General features: G+C 35.4%; 1 protein-coding gene across 5 annotated transcripts in view; it reads right to left on the reverse strand.

Annotated features, from left to right (window-relative positions):
* Positions 1-13,505, reverse strand: part of LOC106868823 (dematin) — a 154,568-nt gene that overhangs the window by 140,256 nt on the left and 807 nt on the right. The gene's annotated exons all lie outside the window — the stretch shown is intronic.

The following is a 13,505-nucleotide window of genomic DNA, read 5'->3' on the forward strand; positions in this document are numbered from 1 at the left end:
CACACACACACACACACACACACACACACACACACACACACACACACACACACACGTATATCTTTTGGACATTGACTGATGACGAATAAGGTATGAATTTTCTGTTCGTTATTTTTTTTATTGTTTCAATTGTGTCCCATAGGCAAAAATCACAGAAATTCAAATCTGGCAGCCTAGAGGGCCAAATATCTTTTGGGGCAAACATGGGCAATTCCTTCTTCAGAAATTCGGGCACTCTTTTCAAGGAATGGGTAGGCACAGAGTACTGTACAAACATGACTTAACTTGCATCATAATGCTTCCTAATCCAAGGCAACAAAACTTCTTCTAAGATTTCGAGATACTCTGCTGTGTTGATTTTAAGATGTGCTTCAATAAAATGGGGAAGCATCAATTTCCCATCACTTGCAACAGCTCTAAAGACCATAACGGAAGCCAGATTCTTGCTATACAAAGCTGAAGGAACTTATGACAGGTCATATGCTATCACTCATGAGTTTTGATAGTTTGTAACTTCGTCTATCATGAACTTCTTTTCATCCACAAAGATGCGGATGTCTCTGCCACAATGTTTCAGATGATTAAGAAGTTTGGGATTTCTTTCAGCCTGAATGGTTTTGGAGCAAGTAGTTACGATGTTATTGTGTTTCCTCATGTATGATTTCATATGAAAATCTTGTCTCACAGTCCTAGAAACAGTCATTTTACTGACTCCTCGATCTGGAGCCAACTTCGCCATTGATTTTGATGGGTTTGACTGACTCAATCAATCTTTTAAGTCCTGTTAAGAAGTGGGATGTGCATTTTCAGTCACAGCAAGACATATGAGGCTTTCTCCAAACTTCCTGATTTTTCTTCAAATTAGCTACAACTCTGAAAACAGTAGATTTGGCATACTTTGTAACTCTAACAATCTTCCCAGCATTTTTGCCAGCGCAGAATAATTTGGCAATTACACTTCTACAGTTTAATTCTTTATTAACATTCATAATTTGGTCAACCAGAGATAAAAGATAGTGGAAGTGATTATTCAAGCTGGTAATATTTAAAAATTAGACTTGAACAAAACCTGTACAATCAGAAATGTACCCATTTGAAACTTGTCCCAATTTACCTGTTACACTCTGTGTGTGTGTGTGTGTGTGTGTGTGTGTGTGTGTGTGTGTGTGTGTGTGTGTGTGTGTGTGTGTGTGTGTGTGTGTGTGTGTGTGTGTGTGTGCGTGTGTGTGCGTGTGTGCATGCGTGCGTGTGTGTGTGTGTGTGCACATGTGTGTGTGTGCATATATATCTAACAGAGGCCTCAAAAGACATCTTCAGATCCACGAAGATCAGAACTTAACTGCAACTCTTGGTGGTCCAAATCAGATTTGCAATCTATGTGGGTGTCTTTTCAAAACATTGACTGGCTTAAAAAGCCACATCACATGCCATGATAGATCTAAGGTGCAAGTACAAGAGGTGGTCAGACTCTGCATAAGGAGTAGACAACCACCATATATATATTTAAACATGTTCCTAAGCACCTGTATGTTAATGGCATTTACTAGATTACGTCTTACAGAACAAATTTTTTTACTATAGACTTATTGTGTAAAAAATACTTAGCTCCAAGTAATGCCAATGGACTACCGAATGCAGTGTTTCAGCATGATTTCTGTTCCACAGTGATACTGTCTTAGCCATTACGAGCAAGACGGGAACTTCTGCTCCTGTATAGGAAACAGCAAACAAGACATTTGCCAGTGTGTGCTTAGTCTTGCCCAGCTGGAATTAATTCAGTATAACCACTCAAAGCAACAAAGATCAAATAATATGTCTATTTTTGAAATATTTCAGCACACTTAAACATGAATGGCATTTCTCTAAAGGCACTAAAATAAATTCAGCTCCAAAAAATGGCCCAAACTCCAAGCAGGACAAAACACACATCAAAACATCACACACAAGCACAAACACAAAGAATTATAAGTCAAAAAACATATGGCACTAATGAAATAAAAGAACACAAGTTTTGTTTTTTAACGAGACAATAGACAATATCAATAAGTCATAAAGAATCCTTCACACTGACTCAAATTAATTTCCAAATATTATAGTCATAGCCAGTCAACCAGACAAACAGATGAAAACCAGATGTTCTCTCTTTCTCTCTTTCACACACATGAACAAGCACACCAAAAGAATTATATAATTCAAAAGTATACTCCCATTCAAATAAACTAAAATCTTTAATTAGTTTAGCAAAACAATTTCTACAGGCTACACTAAGACCACTCAGAGATGAAACATCATTTACAATAAATATGTCCCTAAATAGTTTTACTATTAAACTCACCCACAAGTACATGTTTAAGAATCCTCTAACCAAGACCAAAACAACATGTATAAACACAACACTCTAGAAGAACTTGACCAAAAAACATACTGAAACAAACTTAACAAAGAAAAAACAGTCAAAGCTTGAGGTAAGACGGGCATCAACAGGTAAATCTAAATCAAATAAGCAAATCAAAAACACACACTCTCATCAACAAAGAACAAAATATAAACACTGTGCATCACAAAAAATAACCAGTGAAACATCAGAAATATAACAGTCAATAAGCAAACACAAAATTCAAACCAATGAACCAACACAAGAATGAGACCACACATACACCAAAGAATATAAATATACCACTGGTGTCAAGTTGTAGCAAATCCTGCCTGAAGATTACAGTAGCATGAAATTTAACATTTCTTTCTAGTAAACTATACATTTGTCATGGTACATATAGTTATAAACATATTTATAGTTATAACTATAAACATATTTGCTTGTTTTTACATCCCCTTTCCCATACTAGCATGGGTTAGACAAATATATTATTAAGACATTCATTGTTTTACAGCCTGATAACCTTCTCACATCAAGCCTTGTCCTGTTCTTCAAGTTAGCAACCTATTATTTCCCTTATCTTTGAAGGTACAAATGCCAACTCGTAATTTAATAAGCAATATCTATTTATGCACACTACAGAATAAAGAAGAACTGAAGTAAATTTAAATATTACGTAGCTGAATAACAAGAATGTAAACACATTCCATCCATATTATTGATGTGCATCGAAAAAGGACTTCCCTATACAACAGACCAGTTATTTATAAACGAATTGTGAATTATGCTAGCAGATAAGTGGAACACCTAATTTGCATATTTGTGCTTTTGATGGCTTACTATTTAAATAATACTTATTTATGTACAGCACAGACTAAATCAGAAGAAGTGAAGTAAATTTTATAATAAAATCTTACTGTGGGCTAAAGAAGAATAAGAATGTAAACACATTCCTTTTAGAATAATGATATGCAGAAAAAAGAGAGGGAGTCTCCTGACAGACCATTTTATGGTTTGTTGACTGCCCTTCAGAAGACATACCCACCTTCTTTCCCCAATCAATAACAAAGATCAGTTACTTATAAAGGTTAGCTCATTAGTGGACAGCCCAATATGCATAATACAAGCTAGAAGTTAATTGTTCCTAAGAAAACTACAAGTTAATGAATGTCATTTGAGAGCAGTCCAAGTAAATAAGGCTTCAATTCTGATTTACACTGTGTTGTGTGTAAATAGATATTATTTAATTGATATTAAGCTGGCAAATGTGGCTTTGAAGATGTGTAGAATCAAAGCCCCGCTACATGGAAATCAGCTCAAAGCTTGAGGTAAGAAGGGCATCAAGCTGTAACACAATAACTTGATAACATATTTGTCTAACCCATATATAGAGATGCATTTAGCAAAGTGAGAGTTAGCAATGAGTTCAGTGAGGAATTTTGAGTACAAGGTGTCCATCAAGATTCAAGTCTCAGCCACAAGCCATAATAGTAGAATTTAAGATACATTGTACATAATGATAACCCAGATTTTATAAGACAGAGAGAGAGAGAGAGTAGAAAACTTAGAGAAAACTTCCAGATGTGGAAACCTATAATCAATAGGGTTGAGAGTAAACTTACTGAAAACAAAACATTTAGTAAGTAAGAATCAAGACAGACCTCTAATATTAACAGAAAAATGGGTATGCATATATATTTACATATATATAAATACATGCACACACACACACATATACATGAATATGTACATACACATATTAAGAAAAAGAAGGTAATCAGGATTTGGATAAAAACTATTTATTTAGCATTTTGCCCCTTTCAGGGATTCATCATGAATGTTTTCTTATCGAAAATTCATACCTTTTATGTAGATGCAAGTTAGTTGAAAACAAAATCTGGAGTTGAATTTGCTTCATTGTTTTAGAAAGAGGTTTGCAAATGACAAAAAGCATTTCAAATAACCACTCCCAAAATATCCTCTTTCCAAAACTCAAGAAAACAAATTCAACTCCAGACTTTTATTTCATCTAACTCACATACATATAAAAGGTATGAATTTTCAATAAGAAATCATTCATGATGAATCCCTGAAGGGGACAAAAGCACTAAATACATAGCTTTTATCCAAATCCTGACTACTTCCTTTTTCTTAATATATAGAATTTTTACACCTCTTCAAATAATCTATATACAAACACAAACATTTACTATATGAATGAGAGTATATGTGTGTATCGTCCCAAAAGTCTCTGAAATGGTGCATCCTCAAGAAAAATGGATTTGATTTTTGAAATCTCCCAAAGCGAAAGTTTCTGGTAAATAATAATCAGAAAATATTTGATACAAGAAATAACATAACTTTGTCATATCTATCTGTCTCTCTCTGTCTTTTATGCTTCTCCCTTTCTGAATATATTTACCACACCCTCTCTCACTCTTTCCTCTGTATATGTATATTTCTCATGCATGCTGCTCCCCCCACCTCTCTCTCTCTCAATATAACATGTAATTACTTTCATTTTGTTTAAAAATTCATCGCTGCAATGTTTGCTTTCATTTTGTGATAGACAGCTATCCTTACAAAATCCTTCCAAACAATTTCAGTTGTTGGTTTACACCTTGAAGAGCCCTGCTTCACCCATGGTCAGCTTAACATTGAACATTCAAGAGTAGGAAGTAAGAAAAATCTTTACATCTATGCACCAAATGGAAAAACAAAAAAACTTCATTTATCAAGACATCGTAAATAGCCCCAAATAATGCAGAAATCTGAGGAGGGCATTCCTGGTTTTGTTAAGTATATTCCTTAGTTGGTCGTGTTTGTTAGTTTAGGTGAAAGGGAGGACTTACCTTGTTAATTTACAATATAGAATAAATATGTTCCAAAGGTATATACATATGTATCTGATAAAACAGAATCCAAGTATGTAAAACTCTGCTGTAAAACCCTCCTGCCATCTCACCCTTGAAGAAGGGCTATTTCTGAAACTTAAGATAGTCCATTCGCCTTAACAATCTCAATGTAGCCATTCTGTCAATATATGTGTATGTGTACCATCATCATCATCATCATTATCATTCAACATTTGTGGTCTATGCTGGCATGGGTTGGATGGTTTGACCAGGACTGGTAAGCTGAGGGGCTGCACCAGACTCCTATCTGATTTGGCTTGGTTTCTATGGCTGGATGCTCTTCCTAACGCCAACCACTCTGAGAGTGTAATGGGTGCTTTTATGTGCCAGTTGCATGGCACCAGTATCTGACACAACTAAGACTTCACTTGGCTTGATGGGTCTTCTTCTCAAGTACAGCATATTGCCAAAGGTTTCAGTCATTTGTCATTGCCTCAGTGAGGCACATGCTAGTTGCGTGACACTGGTGTCATCCACACACACATGCATACATACATATGATATGAGAAGGTGTGTGGCTTAGTGGTTAGGGTATTCATCTCATGAGTTCGATTCCCAATAATGCATTGTGTCCTTGAGCAAGACGCTTAATTTCACATTGCTCCAGTCCACTCAACTGGCAAGAATGAGTTGTACCTGTAATTCAAAGGGCCAGCCTTGTCACACTCTGTGCTACACTGAATCTCCCAGAGAACTATGTTAAGAGTACACATGTCTGTGGAGTGCTCAGCCACTTGCACTTTCATTTCATGAGCAGGCTGTTCTGTTGATCAGATCAACTGGAACCCTCATCATTGTAACCGATAGAGTGCCAGTTAGATATATGATATACATGTCTGCATATATTGTAATAATGAAATGACATGTGGATGTAAATTTTTAGACTTTATTAATATATTGCAACATATGTTTCTGCATCCCACATGTTCATTTGTGAGAACATTTTCTCATCCATAGGATATTACTAAATATTATTTATAATATCTATAAGTCTTGGGTATGCTTCCATTATACATGTATGCTTCCATTATACATGTATGCTTCCTTGGGCATCTACATTATTTATATATATATATATATATATATATATATATATATATGTTTATGTGTGTGTGTTTATATATTTAGATAAACTCATTCTTTATGCAAACACTGAGTGCACAAGACAAACATTCTCTGCTAGCTGATGTGATAATTTCAGAAAAGAGTTGAAATATTCCTGCACTTACTAAAGGACTTTCCACATATATATAATGTACTGTTGCTTGTTGATAATTTCAGCAAAATAAAGCACCCAATGCATTTGAGAGTTATTAATATATTATTTGCAGAAATTACTTTCATTTTCACGCTGGGATAGCCACAGTTTGATTTAAGCTGAGCCAGATATCTTACTCCTAGCATGAAAAATGAAAAGAAAGCAATTAGTAGCAAATATGATATTCCATAATGTATGAGTATATAAATATATATATATATATCCACACACATACACACATGTTCTGATCAATAAGTATCCGGACTGTCGCTATAGTAACAAAACTAAAACACAGAGAGTGAAGCTACTTGGCACAGATTGACCTTGAACTCTGGAGTGCATGTACACTAAGTTTTAAGGTTCTAGCTCACATCTGCTGTTTACAGCAGTGCTATGCAGGAAGGTGCAAATTTTGCCAAAAGCTTGGCGACACCTGCTCAAAGGCCTACACAAAGTTTTCAAGAAGTTTTCATCGTTTTCAACACAATCAAGGAGATCTTGTGCAACTGGAACCGGAGTGTTTTTTTTGTCACCTGAAAGCAGTTTTGGCACAAACTTGGGAGACAGGCGTCTCATACTCAAATATTCGGTGATAACGGACTGAACTGTAACTAATCTGCACATCCCCTGATAATTCTCCGATGAAGGGATATAATAAATATCCTGGAAACAGCTGTAAGACCTTCTATTTATAAATGTTCTAAAATCTTCACAGCCTTGATTTTTCATCTCATTCTGAAAAAAATTTTATAAATATATATAAATATATATCTATTTACATATATATTTAAATATATATGTAATCTGAATGCTAAAGGGTTGACTGATGCACCTCATCTTCTACACATGCTGATATCTGCATCAATTTGTCTTCAGCTGCATCCTGAAAAACATGCTATGAATAGTATAAATACACACACACATATATACATGTATGTATATGTGTGTGAGTGTCAGTATGTTTGTGTCACTTTGTCCTGACATCGAGCGATTGTTGCAAATGAGTGTCACAGTCGCACAAGCAGTATATCATTCATTTCCAATATTCTGTGGAAAACATGTCTGGTCAAGGGGAAATTTTAATTATGTTGCTTGGAAACAGATAAAGGTTGGCAACAGGGAGGGCATCTGTCTGAAGAAAATCTACTTAATAATGTCCATCAGATTCATTCATGCATGGAAAAGTGGATGTTAAAACAAGGATGATGATACATACATACGTGTATACACACACACATAGAGGCAAGAACACATGTCTACACTTAGTAAAACATACACATACATAAATTTATGAGTATATGAAACCATTTTCATGTACATATTGATTTTTATTACTGGCACAAGGCCAGAAATGTTTGTTTGTTTGTTTGGTGTGGGTGGAGTGGAGGTGAGAGGGCACACTGATTACACCATCTTTGTACTTGACCATACTCATTTTATTAATTACAGAGAAAATGAAAATAAAGTCAGACCGTAAGTAGAATTTTAGCTCAGAATATAAAAGAATATATCTAAATACTACAAAAGTACGTTTGTCTACACTCTACCATTATTATATCATTAATCACAGTGAAGTTGCTGTTTGATCCCAGATCAGTCCTGATCAGGTAAACCTTTGATAAAAGGAATTCTAGCCAAAACCAGTTCATGTCTTTTTTTCGAGCTTTATGTATTCCAGACTACACTGTTTTTTTTTATATATAAAAATGGGAGTGTATGTGTGGTTTAAAAGAGATTTGGCTGTTATTTCTAGTAAGTGGTGCAAGAACATAGATGCTCTCCTATTAGCTCATTAACAATTGTGAGTGGTACAAGGTGACTAAGTGGTTAAGAGAATGTACTTCTCACACATCAACAGTATGATGTAGGCATACATTGATATTTAGACATGAACCTTTTAATGTATTTTAATTAACTCAGGCGGCGAGCTGGCAGAATCGTTAGCACACCGGGCAAAATGCTTAGGCGTGCTTCATCCATCTATACGTTCTGAGCTCAAATTCCAGTGAGGTCAACTTTTCCTTTCATTCTTCCGAGGTCGATAATACAAGTATCAGGTGAGGTAATCGTCTTACCTCCTCCTCCAAACTTGCTGGCCTTGTGCCGAAATTTAAAACCAATAATCTCTTTATTATAATGAGACTCACACTCAACTGGGTATTGTTACTGATCTACTCCAATTAAGCAGACCTATGACCAAATGTGTTCCAGGTGTGACCATGCCATCTTTTTGTATACGTAGGACTGCATTGTGCAATGTGTCCATTTCTAAGATATGATTTTAGAGAGATTTGGCTGCTATTTCCTAACAAGTTGGAAAACTGTGTAGAGGCTTCCTTCTTGGATTGGCTCAAGTGTGTGTTATGTTGCTGGTGGTGTTATTTGATTAAATTCAAGAATTTATGAAGTAGACATTGATATTTAAAAATTCGTAATAAAACTAGAGCGCAGAGGCACGCAGTGAAGGAGTAAATTACATGTAACACATATTTTAATGCTTATTTGCTATTATTTCACATTTATTTATTTATGTTTGTTAAATCCTTCTAATGTCAGCTCTTTGTAGATTAAAAAGGCGGCTGTGTGAGAAACAGATGTAATTGAAATATCCAGAAATATCCGAAGAATTTCACAGTTTAGCCACAGAATAATAACAATGAAACACACGCACACATACATTACAAGCACACACACACACATACGCATACATAATTTGTACATAATTTGTAAGGCGAAGCTTAAAATCTTTCCGCAACATTTTATAATGGAGATGATGATGTGTAGAAGAATGCTAAACATCTTAGCTACACACACACACACGAGTACTATAAGGAAATTCTTTGTAAACAACGAATTGAAATGCGATAATGATGTTTTGGGGTTTTTTTCTTTTCATTTTGTTTTGTTTTCGTCCCCACCCCTTTATTTTAATAAAAATGTTTTAAAAATGAACTATACATTTCTGGTTGAAATACATATTCTACATTTCAGTAAATACAAATGAAAATTGAAACCTTGCTTTATAATACATGCATGTATGTATGTGTGTGTGGTCTGTGTGCGCGGGTAGGGGTGTAATAATAGCAATAATGATGCTAATAATAATCATCATAATGAAAAAGAAAAAAAATGAAGGCAAAATGAGTCATGGGAGATGAAGAGTTCGAGTGAGAGGAAGGGAGACATGAGAAAAATATCAACGCCCTTAATGTAAGTTTACCGTTTCTATACGGTGTGTGTGTGTGTGTGTGCGAGTATGCGTATATGAGAGAGTACGTGGTGGAATGAGTAAGTATGTGTGCGGTGGTGTTTCCAGCACCATCCAGCCTACCACCCCCGCCTCATGTGAATAACCAAACTGTAGCAGCGACTTTCGTTGGCAGCGACAACAGCTTTACAACAATCATTATTATTATTATTATTAACTGTTGTAAAAGTAGCAGCTTTTGTTATTGTAGTAGCAGTAGTTGTTGCAGCCGTAGGTGATAGAATTCTAGTGAAATGAGGAACCATTCTACATTACGCACAGAGTTCACTGTGTGTGTGTATGCATGTATGTATATACATATATACACACACATACACACACACACATTATAACACCAAGAACGATAGTGACATATCGGTGATATTAAATGAGGGTGTTTCTACAACCGAAGAGGTACCCAAACTAAAGATGCGTGGGATGTGATAAAAAAAAAAATTTTAACCACCATAGTTTGACAAAAAGGATTTGATTAAAAACCGTAAGGGTGGGTTTTTGTGCGAGTTGCTTTCCTTAAATATCATCTTGTGGAAAATAATGGTCGTGGTTGCTGGGCAAGTTTTATTTTTAGAAGCTCAGAAGTGCAAATATGGTGCAAACATGGCTATGTGGTTAAGAAGTTCGCTTCGCATACACGTGGCTCCTGGTTCGATACTAGAACGAGCACCTTGAGCAAGTAACTTCGGGATGTGAGAAGAATTTGGTAGACACAAACTATTCAGAAAGCTATACACACTATAAATTATATGTCCAGATGTCCTGCATATATCCAAGTGTGTGTGTGTGTGTATATATATATATATATATATATATATATATGTATATGTATAATTCTCAGACAGTTGTCAGTAAGTCAGAGAAAAAATACATTCAATGATAAGTGAAGAGCGGTTACATTTTTATATATCGCCGAACAGTATATTACTGGTTATGGTAGTATAACCCGATATTGTGGCATATAATATATATATGATACGCATGTGTAGTGATATCTTGTGAGCAACGGTATTTGAAAGTGTCATTGGATTATCTTCATCATATAATTTCTTACACAGGCACAGTGATGTGAATGGGCGCTAAGCTAGATTGACTGTGACAGCGAAACAGAGAGTACTTGTCACTGTGATTTCAACATCGTGGGAGTGTTAAAAAAATTGTTTACACGTTTTACAAATCACAAAATTATGTAAACAAGTACTACTTGATATATATTGCGTTCACTGACTGCAATTCGGTTTCGAATCTCAGTTTTAGAGTAGATAATGTCCTTGAGAAAAAAATGTGAATACGAATACCATTTCTTTATTTTCTCTTTCCTTAAAAATTTCGTTTGGAACCTATGATTCAAATATGTCGTTGTTTATCCCCCACGTCACCCTTAATCGAGGAAGATGTATGATGAAAGCTGTTCCAGCGGTGCCTATCTCGTCTTAATTCTTTAATATAGCAAGGACTAAACTGTCAAATGTATCCCGCTTGGTGTTGAAAGGAACAATTTGCCTTGTAAAGCGCCAACCTAGCAAGAGCATCTGCGTAAAGGCTCCGTTGTTGGTTAGCCCCACGTCAACTGTAACTGAGCAGACGTATGATCAAAGGTATTCTAGCCATGACTATCCAGTCTTTGTTTTTCAACCAAAAGGGTATGATTTGAAGGATATTTGGCAGCTATTTCTAATAAATCGAGTGACTACAAAGATGCTCCTTTGTATGTTGGAATGACTGATACAAGAGGGTTCGGCTCGAAACGTTAGATATTTTGGTATTTTTCAGGCATCACAACAGAGGTTATCTTTTATTCTATTATTTTTTTCTTTTCCTACTCTTACTTTTCACTGTCGATAGACCATTTTTAACTTGCCTAATATTCTAACGATAATATATTGTTTGCAAGGTATCACTTTTGGACGCCTTCCGTTCTCATGCTGAAATCCTATTGATACCGGCATTCTTTTTCAGTATCGATAACACAAGTACCAACACTACATCGAAATTAAATAAATGGCTAGGATGAGCATCACAGCTCACAGCCTCTCAATTCCTCTCGCCTAAACATTACGAGCACATAATATAATATATATCAATGGTTGTTTAGCCACAGGTTAACTTTGATTGGACAGGCCTATCAACAAAGGTGTTCAGTTTATGTAGGACCATCTTCGATTCTAAGACAGTTTTGTGTAATTGCTCAAGTGGTGGGGGATAAAAATATATCATTATATTCATATACAAAAGGCAGTGAGCTGGCAGAAATTGACAGAACATACTACTACTTCCATACTTGATCTCGTCTCTTCAAATTAAACTGATATTAACAGTACCGTTCATACTTTCGAGGTTTTTTAAATAACAGTAAATATACACTAGTGCGATTTAATTAACCATAAGCTCTTTCCCACAAAATTTGACCTTGTCAAAAGAAAATGTGAATCGGAAATAACAAATACAATTCTTAACAAGTAACAACGCGAGTAAACGAAATGCTCTTTTGGTATTAGCAATGTTAGAGAATGAAAGAAAGAAATCAAAATGCAATAATGAGATTTAAAAGAAGACGAAAATGAAAGAATGAGTTGAGTCATCAACTTTTTTTATCAATTCTTTCTCGTGAAGTTAACACACAGGTGAAGTAAATTAGATGATCGTTCCGCATGAGTTGATGTTGCTTTACAACTGTTAACTTGAGTAAGAGTGATTCACCTGATAGAGGTACTAACATGATGTTATGTTGATAAATCATCAGCATTTGTCACTGAAGACGCCAGAGGAAGACGCTTATGGAAAGAAGCTTGCATTTATTTTTTTCATCTACCATAAATAATACAAGGCAGTACAAGAATTAAAACGCAAAAGGTCCTTCGCATTTTCAGTATGAAATCCACCCCCTAAAAGCCTTCCTTCTTTTCCACCCGCCCACTTCTTCGCTTGTTGTGTGTGAGTGTGGAAAGCGAATAGTTAATAGTGGTTCCATCCTGAACATCATTAACAACACATGACCTGACAAGATAAATAACAGACAAAAAGATCGATAAAATCGTCGTCTCACGATGTCGAATCGAACTAGTAAAAACGTTCATGTGCGTGTGAAAGATATTGTGTTGCAGTGGAGATAGCAAGTAACAAGGTACGCTGAATGAAAGAGAAATACAGACTAAGAGAAAAAGAAAGAGAGAATGAGGGAGAAGTGAAGAATGTTTCATGTCGGCGCCATTTTGAATAGATCTGGCGGCTGATTAAAGACGGGAAGCTAGGTGAAGAAGTTGCCGGTGAGAGATGCACCTGCCCGTAGCAATTAGTCATCGAAGAATATAAAATATAGTAGCTAATGATGTCAAGCCGGTCGAGAGAGTGACCGGACAACAGTTAAGCATACAGATGTGAATGAAATACGATCAAAAGATAATAGACGAATAAATAAAATCTATTTTGATCGTGGAATAAAATGTAATATGACATTGTATTCGTAAACAGGAGCGAGTTGCTTCTCTTGCATAGAGATAAAAGACTACTGTAACGGTAAAAAAAAAAAGAAAATCTATTTTCTTTGTAAAGTACTAATGTCAATTTAACCTAGCTTGACAGTCGATCTTAGCGGTGAAGCCCTGCATTTCATTAAATGACAATATATACATGCATATACATAATTTTATTATTATTATCATTATTATTATACACCCACTGCATCATAATATA

The sequence above is a fragment of the Octopus bimaculoides genome, chromosome 2 (genome assembly GCF_001194135.2).
Source record: "Octopus bimaculoides isolate UCB-OBI-ISO-001 chromosome 2, ASM119413v2, whole genome shotgun sequence".
Taxonomy (NCBI): Eukaryota; Metazoa; Mollusca; class Cephalopoda; order Octopoda; family Octopodidae; genus Octopus; species Octopus bimaculoides.